The sequence below is a fragment of the Pleurodeles waltl genome, chromosome 10, assembly GCF_031143425.1.
Source record: "Pleurodeles waltl isolate 20211129_DDA chromosome 10, aPleWal1.hap1.20221129, whole genome shotgun sequence".
In the NCBI taxonomy this organism is placed as follows: Eukaryota; Metazoa; Chordata; class Amphibia; order Caudata; family Salamandridae; genus Pleurodeles; species Pleurodeles waltl.
In genome coordinates this window covers 915,704,306-915,721,302 of record NC_090449.1, presented here as the reverse complement: position 1 = coordinate 915,721,302, position 16,997 = coordinate 915,704,306, and the positions used below count along the sequence as shown (strand labels likewise).

Below are 16,997 nucleotides of genomic sequence, written 5' to 3'. Positions count from 1 at the left end.
GCAATAAACAATAACTAAACCACTGACATGCATTACATTAACATTTTACATTCAAAATGTTTAACTTTAAAATGTTAATGTAATGCATGTCTGCGATTTAGTTAATGTTTATATTGCTTAAACATTAAAAAAGATAATGTAATAGTTACTTACAGACTGGCTGCACATCCTCCGGTCCTGGTGTTCTTTTACAGTTGTTTGAGCATGGGTCCCCAGGGCCACCCCCCCCAACCAATCCACATGCTGATCTCACACTGTTAACCCGCATGAGAGAAGCTACTACCTAAGCAACTACCTAAGACAGCTTGGTTAGGAGATGCTTAAAGTGTGCATGTCAGGCTGGCCGTCGCAAGACTGCTGACCAAAGTGACATGCACACTTGAAACTGGTGGAGTGGACACCATTACTCCTGCCTGCTGCAAATCAGCAGCAATGGCCCGCTCTGACCTCACACTCAGCCTTGGCTGGCAGGGGAAAAATAAAATGGTTATGAAGTCATTTTATTACCATTTTATTTCACACTTCTGCTTTACCTGGAGGAGTGGCGGCAATGCTTTTCCACCCAATTGGAGATGCCTCGGCTGGACCCCAACACACAAAGGACACATTAAAAGGGATGGATCATACTTTGGGGTAGACTTACTAATACTTCATGCAACACAGCTCAGCAACCAAAGATGCTCTTTTGTGTTGCCTCAGAGGCACAGCAGGACACCAACCAAAATATTTAGCCCATGCTCAAAGTCTGAACTGACATTTACAGGCAGCTTCAACAAATTTTGTCAGACCGGGACCCATACTGGTTGAAGTCAGTGAGTGTAGCATGCGAGTGCGGTGAGTGAGTCTGGCTTCTGTGAAGAGGGTTTCCAAGGGGTTCTTCCTCCAAGAAATCTTTAAACATAATTGCAAATATATTTTAGAACACATTTTTCATTATCAAACCTTGTCCTATCTTTCAGTCAATGGATAGAAGCTGAAGAACGGCCTCCATGGCTCAAAGAAACAATGGAAGGATGATGAGCAGAGGGTAGATAAATTAATTCAAGGATGAATGACAACGAATGACAATGAGTAAAGGCTTTAATTATGTGGAGCAAATGGTTTCAATGCACTGACCACAGGTGGGTGCTCTGGTTTTCATTTTAGTTTCTGTAATAAAACCTTCCCCTCAAACATTACTACCACCAATCCTTATGAAACATGCATAGCTGGATGTATTTAACACAGTACACTGATTTTGCACCTCAAAGAGTTAACCACAAAGCAATGAGTTTTGATCTAAATAGGAGAGAGAATAAAATAACCATGCAGTGGCTGAATTTGCACAAAAACCTTTTATCAATCCCAGCTTCCACTTGACAACATTGTGTGATTCTAGATGATTATTTTTTTCCCAGTAACTGATTTTCCTTCACAACAAGACGATAGATGTAGTGCTCAAACTTTTCAAACACTCATCCTCAGTCACTGTTATGGGTAAAATCCATTGTTCTTTTGCTCACCATGCCACCCCAGTTTTGAGCCAGCCATATGTAAATCAGTCTTGACCCTGTTCCCCGTAGGAACAGTCAAGCCCGAACTGCCAAGTCAGATCCTCCCTGGACTAGAAAGTATCCTAGGACCAATTTCAGGGTATCATCCCTCATCAGCCAGGCTAGCTTGAATCCAGTGGTACATTGACCAAGGGAACCCTATCTGATCACTTATGGCAAACATAGCAATGCAACAAGATGATGGATGCAGTGCAGAAACTTTTAAAACATTCACCCCCAATCACAGATCGGGGTTAAACACATTAACCTTTTGTTCACCATGCCACCTCAGTTTGAACGCAGCCATTGGTAAATCAGTCTTTACACTGTTCTCCATGGGAACAGTCTAGCATGAACTGCCAGACCAGGTCCTCCCTGGCCTGGAAACACGAATTCTAGAACCAGTCTCAGGATATCACCCCTCATCAGCCATGATAGTTTGAATCCAGTGGCACAGTGAGCAAGGAGCCCATATATGGGCATACCATGGCTACTTACAGTGAACATAGCAACAAAACAAGCTGATGGACAGACTGCTGAAACTTTTCAAACACTCACCCCCCAGTCACAGTTCAGGGTTAAATGAATTGTTCTTTTGCTAACCATGCCACCCAAGTTAGGACCCAGCTATATGCAAATAAGTCTTGAACCTGTTTCCCATGGGAACAGTCCAGTCATCTGTATTTAACTTGCTCTGAAGTAGTTTCCTAAGTTGTAATGTCGCTGTAGGGTTGCTGCTGCCAAGTCTTGCTATAGGGAGATATTACTGCTTTTAAAGTTATGCATGTCATGTTTCTGGGCATTAGCCATTATCCTTTCTTTGAGAAGACAGTTTGTCAACTTCACTACAATGTCTCAATGGTGCTAAGACTCTCTACCTCACCTGGTACCAATTCTGTATTACTGCTTTATGGCTACAGTGCCCCTTTTCTTGTCTCTCATCACAAACACCGGGTCTTATCCGCACGTTCAAAATCATCTTTCAAGGTTTCATTTCATATATTCTCTCTGCAAGACCTGTTTTCAAGACTTTCCATTTAGAGCACAACCATCTGAGATGGGATTCCATGTGACTAATTGTATTGATGGTTATTTGATCAATTTCCGAGAATTTCTTCAGTTGTGCTTCTGCTGAATCCAGCCTCTGGTGCTGGAAAACATTAATGTTTTGAAGTAACAAAAACACAGAAATTCAGTTATAGTTAGCAGAGCTGACAATAACTTGCTTCCCCACCATACACTGCTTATGTTCTCACATATTACATTACTTGTGATATGTTCTATGACACCATTTATGGCATCACTGATGACATCTCAAATGACATCATTGATGATATCACTGATGACATAATCCAAGCTTTTGTAAACATTACTCTATAAACTAATATGTCATTAGAGGCCTGAAAGTGAGTACAATATATCACAGAATAACATGAGCCTTCATTAATGCTATCACAGATACAACACCCTTAAGTGTACCAAGTGTCTTTTATGTGGAACATTGACCCTATACCATATACTTCACTGGTATCCTAGTTCACATCGACAATCAAGCACAGATATATAGAAAACCCTCATTATACACAGTGTTCAACATATATACAACTGTTCGGAGAAGGACAAGTTCCTCAAGATACTAAACTTGTGATCCAGAATTAATACCCTACTAGGGACAGCTTTTATCTATATCAAACCTCCCACAAACACCAAACCTACACTGAGAAATGAAGTTGATATGAATGCAAAAGTGAGTACTGTAAACAGTGTTTACTCTTTGGAGAGCGTTTACTCTGTACCACACTGTACGGACACAGTGAAACTCTCATGAGAAATACACCACAGAATATTATAAAGTATCTACAAACAATAGTGTACACTCTTCGCAGCACTTGTCAAAAAAGACACTATTCTCTTAAGATAACCAAGATCTGAAGGTGCCGAAGATCATACTACATGCAGCCTTTATACTGTGGTGAAAATGTTACAGATATCTCATCTTCTGAAGACAAGGAAAAACATATACATAGGTTGGTACCTTGTACACACATTCTTCTATGTTAAAAATAAATTGTCATGCTGAAGTGACTCTGTCTGATAACTCAAGGCTGCTTACAATGCTTTGTATCAACAACTTAAAATCTTTGCCTTGTTGGAAACCTTTTCTGCTGAACCAAAACACTTGTATGGAACATACTGGACACCAGGAGTGGGCAGTATATTTTGTTCGCAGGTGGAACTGGCAGAATTTTGCTGAGTCTGTATTATATTTGCAATACAAAGTTCTGGCAAAATTCTGCCAATTGCTGCATGGTGGAGTTTCTCATCGCATGTGGCTTCAAAACGGTAATTTGGAAAGTGAGATTTGGCATCCCCCAGTGCAACTGTTGGTCACTAGGAGGATATCCGTCAAGATTTCTCCAACACGGCAGTCACGAGCGGTCACAACCATTCATGGTCAAAAGGCTGCTGCACAAATAGAAAATTGATGGCTGCGTGCTCTGGCATGCAGCGTGGTGCAGTTTACGCTGTTTTGTCATAGTAGAACGTGCTTCCAGCACTAAATCATAGGGTGAGCACTGGGACATGCCTATTGCTGTCCATTGGCAGAAGCCTGCATAATCTTGCAGAGTTTTATGGACCTGCAGAATTTCAGGGAGTCAAATTCCACAATTTTACCCACCTCTACTGGACATGTCATCAAATGTCATCTGCACACAGAGTTACTCTTCATTACAAAGGTTTGTAACATCTTCAGTACCTCTATTCCCCAATGATGATTAGGAACCTCATGCTTGTTGTAAACACTTACACACATTAGCTGGATAAAGGCTGTACAAAATTAGGTAAAAAAGTAATATGGTATCTACTCAGCACTATGAGAACTATAAAACAAACTAAGACACTCACTGGATGATGTCATCATTGATTTAATCAATAATGTAATTTGAGACGTCATCACTAATGTCATAAATGATGTTATAGAACATGTCATGGGTGATGTAATATGTGGGGTCATAAACAGTGTGTAGCGAGGGCGCAAGTGAATTTCAGTGTTTTTTTTTTTTTTTTTTGTTCAAAACATTAATATGGTCACTGAGATATTCACCTAAATATAAAGTCACTTTAGTTTTCTCAGTGAATTCCTAAGGCTTCTTTATAACAAAAACAGATATTTTTTATCACACCTAACATATATATATATATATATATATATATATATATATATATATATATATATATATATATATATATATATATATATTTTTTTTTTTTTTCACTGAATAAAACCAAAGTTACACAGATGTGGGGATGTAGAGGTAGGTTGAAATGTCATTTAAAAATTTAAAAATGTCTATATTGATTAGGTTTATTATTGATAATGTGACGTAAATACAATTGGTCACATGTATTCACACATAGTTTGGCCCCTATCATGTGTCTTTTAATATGCTGCCCAAAAGTATTTAATAGAATCAAATACTACATATATTTGGACATAAATAACACCTCAGGAACCATTGTTTCCTTCTTTCACAACATACCTAGGTTTCTCATAGTGCTGTGGGTATGTCTTGTCATTTATATTAAGGACCTGAATTCTGTTAGGATTATGGCACCTCCAAATTGATGGGAATGCAGATGGTATATGCCTTCTTCACAAGAATGAGCTGTCTGCTGAGATGCCATGTCCGGCAGGCAATATGGAGACCAGTCACAGGCTAAGACCACACATCTGACAGACATGTTGCCTCCCACGTAATTGAGGGAGCTGTAGAAGTGTGTCCCCACAACATCAAAACCTGCCTGCTTGGACCTCACACCATTAGCCATTAGGATCCAGAGGGGGGTAAAAAATGCATCCTACTTGCCTCCCCAACTCCACGTATTTGCCAATATGTGCCCTATACCCTTCAATCCCTGCAATATCTGCTTGCAGGAAAATCATGCAAGGCAGGCAAATGAGCCTCATAATATTTACATGCTGAGACCCCATGCCCAGCAGGCGCTATGTCCAACAAGTGGGTGAGGGAATGCATTCTGAATGTTCTACGCTCTCACAATGTCTGTCTGATGAGGCTCTCAAACCCAGTTAGTAGTTTGTGCTCTGTTCAAGGTGAACCTGTCTGGGTCACAAGCAGAGCAGACATTATGCTATCCTCACTCATTCCGCAGTGTCTGTCTGGTGAGCCCCTGAGCCCCGAGGCATCGTTTACACAAAGGAGCTAGAGAAATTGCATGCTGAATGCCTTTTCCACGCATTGGGTGTCGGCCTGGCAATAACCTCAAGCCTGGCAAAAATCAGGAATCTCTATCTCGCCAGTGCTATGATCAGATCCTTCCTTGCGTTCACTCTAAGGGAGTTAACTGGTAGAAGTAGAGATGCTTTAAGGCATGGGCAATGTGGGCAATTGCCTCGGGCCCCAATCTTCCAAGGGGCCTCTTTTGGAAGTGAACCTTTTCTCTATTACACCTCTCTCTAGTCTAATTCTCTATCTAAACTTCTCTACCACCCTGCCTGCATTTATCTTTGAGTGTCTCTCTACCCAGTGTCATTTTGAGAATGTTGGTGCCCGACAGTACATATTAAAAATGTTTTTGGTGATCCTGTTATAGTTTAACATATACTTTTGTAATTTTTGGCATTATGAAGATTTTAATTACCAAAAAACGAGTAATAAAATGTACATTTCTTCCTTATATAGGGGCCTCCAAGAATATTCCATGCTCAGGGACCCCAAAAACCTTAAGATGTCACTTCATGAAGGCACAGTTCTTGTATATTTTAGGCTATGTGCCTCTGAACACAGAGAATGCATACCTTTAGATCAGCCAAATAGTTGTGGGAAGGAGTATTGCAAATAAGGGGCCTGTTCTTATAGGCTGTCGAGATGTACCAAAGGGAAGAGCTTTTGTTAGAAAACGATAAAAAATAATCCGTGGAGTTGATATTCCGAGAACTGGTGGGTCAGCCGCACCCAGACAGACTTCTGTGATGAAATCTTTGCTGTCTGCAACCTAGTGATTACGTCTGTTTTACAGAGATTCATACACACCTATTTGTTCCTGCATTAATTAAACTGAACCCACAAGTTCGTAATTCGGAGTAATTTAAACACGAGTCATAGAATGTTTCCCGTGCACCTGTTTCAGAGTGCGTGTCGTGTGAACACGGAGGCGCAGTGATAAATGGGTTGATACCGCGAGGTGTCAAGAATTGCATCAGAGCTAAAAAAAAACACTTTCCCTTGAGCTGGCAGGACGGATTTACTGGAGAAATCTCTGTAGACGAGACGAGACGAGACTGAGGATTGGACCGGTGCAGCCTGGTGGTAAGGTGGCATGATTTTCAGCAATCCTGTCCCTGTTTTAAAATTGGCGCCCAATGGTGAAGATTTGGTATTGTTATTTGGGAACTCCCAGGAGGAATCATCCTAAGTATAGGCAATTATCTAGAAATGTACCTCTTTATCAAGGTATAAGGACGGCTATTTTATGGGAGACCCACACTTCTCAGTGTCAATGTACCAACTCCGAACACAAGCGCAGAGCTCAGTCACATGGGAAAATAGATAAAAGCTGACCCCGGCAGGCCAATTGAGGACACCAAAGTGTGTTTGAAGAATCGAAATAAGACGGATTTAAAAAGGTTGAGGAGTGGTGGTGGTAGGTGTGTAGGGGGGCAGATATGTTCCTCCCTTTTTTGGTGCGTCTAGGCATTTAAAGTGCTACTTATTTTTGGTTCAATTTCCAGGAACTTTCCTTATCATAAAACATTAACATTTTCGTTCAAGCTACAAGAAGTATTAATTCAACTCGTGCGTGTATCACAAGAAATGTTCGCTTGTATTAGAAAGCTCCTTCTCACTTTGGGAAGGAGGTGGGGAATTCGAACCAACATGCATCCCTATATAACTTGTAAGTCTATCCTATCCTTAATCCGCCTATCAAATGAATATGTTATTCTGCATCCATTAAAATACCATTTACGTTTCGCAACAAGAAATTGTCATGCACACTTCGAATATTTACCTACCGTGCAGAGGCATAGCTCCTGTGGGAAGGGGGTGGGGGGGAGTGATTTTTCTGATAAATAGTTGGGTACAGATGCTTCCAGTCGGGTATGGTGGGATGTCTGCCAGATTTCATCAGGAATTTTTAGATACATACAGACAAAAACGCACACACACACTTTACCTTTCAGTTTGTAAAGTCGTCAAAAATGTTGGTATTTTACAAAATATTGGGGGTCATTACCCATTATGACCCCCAATATGACATTCCCGCTGGGCCGGCGGGAATGAGGCCGCAACATAGGAGCCGGCTCCTAATGGAACCGGCGGTGTTGCGGCCGTGCGACGGGTGCAGTTGTACCCGTCGCGCTTTTCACTGTCTGCTATGCAGACAGTGAAAAGCTGGCCGGGGCCCTGTTAGGGGGCCCCTGCACTGCCCATGCCAGTTGCATGGGCAGTGCAGGGGCCCCCAGGGGCCCCAGGACACCCCTTACCGCCAGCCTCTTCCTGGCGGTGCAAACCGCCAGAAACAGGCTGCCGGTAGGGGGGTCATAATCCCCAGGGCAGCGCTGCTTGCAGCGCTGCCCTGGCGGATTATCACCGCCGTGGCTAAAACGGTGGCAAACCGCCAGCCCCGGCGGTGCGACCGCGGCGCAACCGCCGCGGTCGTAATAAGGGCCTCCGTACCGCCAGCCTGTTGGCGGTACGGATGCCACATTACCCCTGGCGGTCTCTGACCGCCAGGGTCGTAATGACCGCCATTGTGTTATTCCTCACTTAGTACCCCGGCCTATCTGCATTCCTCTCTCCTTTCACTGCCGCTCAGACCCCTGCCATGCACCCTGCTTGTCATATAACATATTTAAACATTATATGCTAGCCTGATTGTTGGAAAATCTAAAGCCTCCACCCATTTTACTGACCAAGCTACGCCCCTGCTACTGTGATTAGAACAATGTGTACAGTAGTGTTGGTTGTGTCTCCTAATGCAAAGCTATGCAAAGTGTCTTTGGTTGGCCTCATAGGTATGGTTGAGAGGCTCGCCCTGTTGGAGTGTAAAAAAAAGTAGCGTTCCGGCAGCACAAGACTCTCATAAATATACCCTGCATTGTTTTTAATAATTCACTAGAGCCTATGCTGTATTCTAGGTGATTAGGGTTAGTTTATCAAGAACTTGCATTAAATGTAAAAGGTTCATTAAGAGACAGGCCTCTTTTAGGTCATATTGAAAATGAAATAGTTTTGGGTCTGTGACAATATTTGGCTATAACTCATGCCTTTACCACTAATGTAACTTTACCGCGCATGCCTTTACAACTAATTTCGTTGTCAAGGCATAAATGGTAAAGATGTATGCGTGGTAAAGGTTTTAAAGGTAAGTATTAAGTGAGTTGAGTATTTTATATATATATATATATATATATATATATATATATATACATTTTATGTATATAGGCCCTCATTACGACCCTGGCGGTCGGTAACAAAGTGGCGGTAATACTGCCAACAGGCTGGTGGTAACTAACACCAAATTATGGCGGAAAAATCTTCAAAAGACAGCCAATGTACCACACCAACCACCAGGGCGGAAACAACAGTCGCCACGGCGGTAGCCGCCTATAGCTAGGCAGAAGTCAAAGTTCCGCCCACCATATTATGACAACACAATCCGGCACCTTTTCCGGGGCGGTACTAACGCCATCAAAAGCCTGTCGGAAACACATTACAAAGGACTCGCCATTGGAGACACAGGGAAGAACCTCCCTGCCATGGAACCAGAACTGCAAGTATTTCTGATGATATTCTACGTTATGCCCCACCACGAACACCAACGCCGGGGAGTACAGCCATCTAGCACACAGAGGGGGGAGAGGAAAGCGATAGTGACACACACGCACCACACACACCCCATTCACACACAACATACACACAACCAGCTGCACAAGAAAACAATTTATCCCCGTAAATCGGCTGAGTAATGCAAGGACGACAGGAATTGACGAAAATGATTGTAATAAGATCAACACAAAATTAATAATAATTAATTTGCCAATGCAACAGATATGCACAAATGTACAAAAAAGGGACACTGGCAGGTCCTCAGTTCACAGGGGCCAGGCTTGTTGCCTGCACCAATACGGAGAGAACACTGCAGGGGCATCAGCTGGCAAATAGGCAGGCACCTTGGTGGGGGGGGACCTCAGCTGGATGCAGAAACAAGACCACTGGTTCTGGAGGGGGGCAGCATGCCCTGTGCTTGGTCCTGGGGAGTGGAAGGCCACAGTCTCTCAGGTGCGTGACTTCCCCTCTGGTTCTGGAGGGGGCAACAAGCCCTGTGCTTTGTCCTGGGGGGTGCAAGGCCACAGTCTCTCAGTTGGGTATCTTGCCCACTGGTTCTGGAGTGGGCAACAAGCCCATTGCTTGGTCCTGGGGAGTGGAAGGCCACAGTATCTCAGGTGGGTGACTTGCCCACTGGTTCTGGAGGGAGCAACAAGCCCTGTGCTTGGTCCTGGGGAGTGCAAGGCTGCAGTCTCTCAGGTGGGTGACGTGCCCACTGGTTCTGGAGGGGACAACAAGCCCTGTGCTTGGTCCTGGGGAGTGCAAGGCCACAGTCTCTCAGGGTGGGTGTCCTTCCCACTGTTTCTGGAGGGTTCTGGAGCGGGCAACAAGTCCATTGCTTGGTGCTGGGGAGTGCAAGGCCACAGTCTCTCAGGGGGGTGACTTGCCCACTGGTTCTGGAAGGGGCAACAAGCCCTGTGCTTGGTACTGGTTCTGGAGGGGACAGGCCGCACAGCAGCCCATGGAGGCTGGATCAAATTGTGTCCGCCAGCAGTGATGGCTGCACTGTGATGGTAGTGGGAGGCTCCTGCTCAGCCCCTGCACCCTGTGATGGCTGCACTGTGGTGGTGGTGGTGGTAGTGGGGGGCTCCTGCTCAGCCCCTGCACTCACTGATAGCTGCACAACCACGGATGGTGGTGGGGGCTCTGTGACAGCTGCTGGTGCAGGCTCCTTCCCCTTTTTGCCTGCTGGTGCAAGGTCCTTCCCCTTTCTGCTGGCTGGTGCAGGCTCCTTCCCCTTCTTGCTTGCTGGTGTAGGCTCCATCCCCTTTCTGCTGGCTGGTGCAGGCTCCTTCCCCTTCTTGCTTGCTGGTGCAGGCCCCTTTCCCTTTCTGCTGGCTGGTGCAGGCTCCTTCCCCTTCAGTATTTGTGACCTGTAATCCTCTCCACCAAGAGTAGGTGTGGATGGAATTGGGCCCATGGACTGTGTGGCTGAAGTGCTTGCCAGGGTTCTTGATACCCTGGCCATACGTGCAGGATGGGGGGGTAGATAAGAGGTCAGTGGTGGAAAGGAAAAGCTTTTTAGGGATATTGGGGTGGGAAGAGGGAGAAGTAATGGAAGTGGAGGATGAGGGAGTGGTTGTTAGAGGTGTTTGTCTGCTGGATGTGGGTGCAGGTGCATGGGTTGTATACTGTTGTGAGGTGGATGGCTGTTGGGTGTCTGAGTGCTTGTGTTTGTGTACCTTAGGAGGAGGGGACAGACACGATGGAGAGGACACAGGGGTTGTGTGCATGGATGTTGTGGAGGTGTCTGCCAGTGAGGTGTGTGTTCTGCTTGATGAGGTGATGATGCAGGTAGTGGATGATGATGTAATGGTGTGAGTGTGGATGTAACTGGGTGGGAGGTGAAGGAAGAGGAGGAGGGGGAGACAGTGGAAATAGTGGATGTTGTTTTGCCTGCACCTGAATGTTGTTTGTGTGAGTGCGTGTGGGATGAAGTGTGGTGCTTGTGCTTGCCTGTGACACTCTTGGGTGTTGTCCCGTGTGCATGCTCGTCTGGATGTGTGCTTGGGATTGGTTGGGGTTGAGGAGAATGGGACTGGGACGTGGAAGTTGGAGGGGGGATGGTTGCAACAGGGACAATGGCTGCAATCAGAAAGGAGGCAAGAGCCTGGATCGTGCTCTGTTGGGCTGCCAATCCAGTGTGAATGCCCTCCAGGAATGCATTAGATTGTTCCATCTGGGCTGCCAGTCCCTGGATGTCATTCACAATGGTTGACTGCCCTACAGAGATGGATCTCAGGAGGTCAATAGCCTCCTCACTCAGGGCAGCAGGGCTCGCTGGGGCAGGGCCTGAGGTGTCTGGGGTGAAGGAGATGCCCACCCTCCTGGGCGAGCGGGCAAGGGCAACTCGCTGAGGGGCTGCTGGGAGAACGGTGCTGGTACGGAGGGTGGCAGCTGTACCTGTAGCTGGGGTGGTCACATGGTCACAGAGGTGTCCGCCACCACCAGGGAGCTCCCATCGGAGAAGGTATCAGAGTCTGTATTGTCCCCTCCAGTCACCACCATGGTGCTCCCATCGCCCTCCATCCCACGGGTGCCCTCAGCGTCGGTGGACTCTGCCTCCAAGGTCCTGTGGGATGCAGCTCCCTCCGTCGCCGCTGCCTCTGGTCCTCCGCCAAATGATGCTAATGCTCATAAGGACAGGATGACAAAACAAGAAAGGGGGAGAGAGACAAAGGATACACTGGGTCAGTGACTGCACCAACATAACCGTTGGCGTACAAAGCACCCTCACACACAGGGAACAGGCCTATGCACTATGCATTGCACTACCAGTGATATTGCTAGCCACTAAGGCATGAGGAGGGGCACACACTGCTAACAGCAGCACACCTGGGACCCACACAGCCTGGCCAGTAGTGGATGCTAACAAGCTAGGCAGGCAGTATTTTCCCTTCAGACTCTTAGCCACCAGAGGACCTATGCTGCTATATCTGGCATGGCCTGGGGCACCCAAGGACACACAACCAACACCCGGATACCACCCCACCAGGTGTAAGTTGTAATGATAGCCACTGCACTCACCCCCTTGTGGCTGCTGTGTTCACCTCAAGCACCCATCCAGCTCTAGATAGGCCACCGCCAGTATGTGGGCCATCAGGGGGGTCAGGGTACGACGGCACCCCTTCCTCGTTGGGAGGCCATCCCCAGCTGGGCCTCCGTGGTCTTCCGTGCCCAGGGTCTCAGGTCCTCCCACAGTTTCCGACTTTGGGTTCTCCGCCTGCCATAGACCCGAAGGGTCCACATGTCCTTGGCGATGGCACGCCACATACCCTTATTTTGATGGACGCTGACCTCCAAAGGCAATACAGACAGGAGAACACCATTAGACAACCAGTCCAGCTACTTACACAAATGGCCCACCATACCCGTTTACAGCACTATTGGCACACACACACATAGCCCAGCACTCAATGTGTCCACAGCCAGGAGGACATTCCTCACCCCTTACACAGAGCCATCACACACACCTCCATACATGCATGCCACATGCATCTGCCCACAGTGTACTCACCTGTTGGTCTGGAGGCCCATACAGCAGTCCACATTGGGGTAGGACCTCATCCACCAGTCTCTCCAACTCCTCCGAAGTGAAGGCTGTGAACCTTTTCCTGGTCACACGGGCCTTGGTAGGTTCCAGACACAGGTCACAGCAGCACATGCAGTGCAGGTCCTGTCCTATGGAAGGTCAGGAAACAAGCGAAGAATGAGATAGAAAATAGCGTCACATCCGCGGCATTGCATACCGTCACCGCCGGCGTAGATCACCATTGGCCACTGTACCCCATAGGGCCCAATATTAACCAATGAGGAATTGCACAGCGATTCCCAACTGCCTCCCGCCACGGTGCACAATGTCAGCGGAATTACCTCACTTCCACCTGTCCCTCCACACAGGACAGGCATACGCCATTTCAGGGGTTGGGCAGCCCTACGGAATAATGCTGCGTCACAGGAGAAATAGGCACATACTGGACAAATCACACTGTCCCATTACATGTTTACAGAATGCAAATTACTGCTGTGGCTCCATTGTTCAGTTTGTGACAAACTCCTCACTCTTTTGTCCCATAGATTCCTACCGCTGTGGTTGAATAGGAGATGGAGACATACCCCGTGTACTGACCCCTAGTGGACTTGGCTTCACTGGAGGACAGGCACATAATACTCACCTACAGACTGGACAGGGCCACAATCACAGAGCTGTGTGCCCAATTGGAACCTGACCTGATATTTGCTATCCGTCACCCCACTTGGATCCCTCCTCCTGTGCAAGTGCTATCAGTGCTCCATTTCCTGGCAACTGGTTCTTTCCAAGTGACAGTGGGCTTGGCAGCAGGAATGTCACAGCCAATGTTCTCAATAGTGCTGACAAGAGTATTGTCTGCCCTGATAAAACACATGTGCAGCTACATTGCATTCCCCCAGGTTTAGGATTTGGCCACCGTGAAGGCCGAGTTTTATACAATGGGACATATAGGATAGTGTTTGGCTAAATGTTGTCCCTCAATAATTGCAGGTGACTCTGGTTGCCCAAACCTATCACGGCTGCTGACCCCTGTGAGGAATGGCAGGACAAAGGCAGAAGAACGTTATAATAAGGCACATGGGTGAACCAGAAGGATAATTGAGAGAACCTTTGGCCTCCTGAAGGCCATGTTCCGGTGCCTCCATCTAACAGATGGATCCCAGTGCTACTCACCCAAGAAGCTCTGCCAGATAGTAGTGGCATGCTGCATGTTGCACAACCTGGCCCTCAGATGCCATATACCTTATCTGCAGGATGAGGAGACTAGCGATTCCCCTGTGGCAGCAGTTGACCCTGTGGACAGTGAGGTTGAGGAGGCAGAGGATAAGGATGAGGAAAACAGAACCATTGTAATCCGTCAGTACTCCCAATGACACACAGGTAAGACAGTGTAACTTTACATTTCAATGACTTTGGTTGTATTCTGTGTGGCATTAGCATGCTGATATTTCCCAGTTCAAAGCCCACTTACTGTTCCCTCTGGCTATTCATTTAGCAGATATTGGTGATATGACAAATACTCCTGGTGTGATCACTACAGCCAGCTTCAGGTCATTATTCTATGCTTATTCTATGTACAGTTCATTTGCAATGGTTGTACCTGTTTCAAACAATACATATTTGAAATACATGACATACTCGAAATCGATTTTATTCAAAGGGTGTTTATTAAAGTGCTAACATATAGGGGGAAAGTGCAATGAAATGGGGTGATGATGGAGGAAAGTCCAGGGTATTGTTCCAGTCTGTTTGTAGCACAGGTGCAGTGTCCAAAGGGACATAGGAAGGAGAGCAATGGCAGTTCAAGGTGGACAAGCTGCCTGTGTGGGACACAAGGGGCACAATCAGGAGAGTCTAATTTCCTGGCGGGGGTCTTGGCAAGTGTTTCTGGCTTCTGTCTGTAGGGGACATTTGCGGGGTGGTTCATCTTCTACAGGGGGAAGGGTGCTGGTGGCCTGTGAGTCCTGTGGCGGGGCCTCTTGGCCACTAGCGGCAGTGGAAGTGGAAGGCTGTCCAGATGACTCCTTAGTGGCAGGGGCACGGTGGTGTGGCTCCCTCCCTCATAATGTTGGCCATGTCTGCCAGCACCCCTGCTATGGAGATCAGGGTGTTGTTGATGGCCTGCAAGTCCTCGCTGATCCCCTGGTACTGTCCCTCCTGCAGCCGCCTGTTCTCCTGCACGTTGTCCAGTATCTGGTCCATCGTGTCCTGGGAATGTTGATAGGCTCCCAGGATCTCGGAGAGTGCTTCCTGGAGAGTCGGCTCCCTGGGCCTGTCCTCCCCCTGGCGCACAGCAGTCCTCCCAGTGTCCCTAGTGGCCTGTGCCTCTGTCCCCTGAACCGTGTGCCCACTACCACAGACCCCAGTTCCCTGATTGTCTTGGGTATGAGGTGTGGCCTGTGGTCCCTGTACAGTTGGGCACACTGCTGATTGACGTGTCCTGGTGACAGAGGTGTGGCTACGCTGGGTGGGTGTTGTGGTGGTGTTTCCTGATGGGAGAGGCTCCGGGGTGGTCTGTGACTGAGCTTGGGGAACCGGCTGTCCAGTTGTCCCTGATGGGTCAGGTAGATTGTCCAGATCCTCAAAGTCCAGAAAGGCTGTCATGACTGTGGGCCTCTTCAGTTGGGGGACTGGATAGTTCTTGGACCTCCTCTCCAGTGACATTGGGTGGGGTACCTGTGGGTATGTAAATGATGTGTTATGGATCATGTGTATGACATATTGTCCATCACTGGCTTCCCCTCTATGGTTGGTGTTGCCCTGCCGGCTTTTACTTGTGTATGTTGCTGTATGATGGGATTGTTAGTTCTCTTTGCTGTGCATGCTTTAGTAAAGAGTCTCCATGCAGGGCTGAAAGGGGTGTCCATGCATTGGTACAGCATGCAGGGTTTGACATTGGGATTAGTGAGATGTGATGGTGGAGTGTGTGGGATGGAGTGGAGTGATGGGAGTGAGGGTGAAGGTATGTGATAGCATGCAGTTATGGGGGGCGATAATAGTTGAAAGTTGTTTTACCAGAGTCCAGTCCTCCTCCGACTCAGGCCAGGCCCTCAGGATGCAGTATTGCCAAGATGTGCTCCTCCCATGCTTTAAGTTGTGGGGTGGAGGTGGGGGTCCACCACCAGGCTTCTGTATGGCAAGCTGGTGTCTTGCTGCTATGGAACGTACCTTCCCCTGTAGGCTGTTCTACCTCTTCCTGATGCCCACCCTTGTTCTGGGGTGCTGTCCCGCAGGGTTGACCCTGTCCACCAATCTCCGCCATAGCTCCATCTTCCTAGCTATTGATATTTGCTGCACCTGTGCTCCAAATAGCTGTGGCTCTACCCTGACAATTTCCTCCACCATGACACTTAACTACTCCTCTGTGAAACCGGGCTGTGTTTGTGGTGACATGGGTGTAATGTGAGGTGTGTTGATGAGGGTGGGTTAGGTAATGTTTTGGGGTGTGTGATGTGGAGTGCATGAGTGGTGTATGGGTGTGAGTGGTGTGTGGCTCTGGTTGGCTACGTGGTCTTGGTGTCAGTCTCGTGCCAATGATTTGTAGTCATAGGGAGTTGTGGGTACTGTGGGTGTGTGTTTTATAGTGCTGGGGGTGTGTGGGTGTGGTGTGTGTATGGGTGTCAGGTGTGTGTTGTTTGAATTGTACAATGTGATGTTGTTTTGTCTGTGGGTGTCCATTGTGAGCTCAGCGGTATTTATCGCCAATGGTTTACCGCCGTTGAATGTCCGCCGTGGTGATTCGTGGGTCATAATGTGGTTGGCGTTGTTCTGTTGGCGTAACGGTGTAGGTTTGGATACCGCCACGTTATCACTGACCATTGGTCTGGCGGATATGTGTCATAATGAGGGCCATAGTTTTTAGGGTGGGTATGGCTTTTTGGGTTGTAAGGGTATTTTTAGGTTTCAGGGGGGCATGGGTTTTGGGTGGTAAGGACATTTTTTTGTTTTAGGGTGATTTGGGTTATGGGGTGGTAAGGGCATTTTTGAGTTTTAGGGTGGGTATGGGTTTTGGGGTGGTAAAGGCATTTTTAGGCTTTAGGGTGGGAATGGGTTTTGAGGTGATAATGGCATTTTTAGGTTTTA

General features: G+C 47.1%; 1 protein-coding gene across 1 annotated transcript in view; it reads left to right on the top strand.

The window, feature by feature from the left end:
- The first annotated feature begins 6,761 nt into the window (after nt 1-6,761).
- LOC138262023 (ATP-dependent translocase ABCB1-like) overlaps nt 6,762-16,997 on the top strand; it is a 935,493-nt gene continuing 925,257 nt past the window's right edge. The window contains exon 1 of the mRNA XM_069211682.1: nt 6,762-6,862. The gene's annotated coding sequence lies outside the window, so the exon portion shown is untranslated. The remainder of the gene's footprint in view (nt 6,863-16,997) is intronic.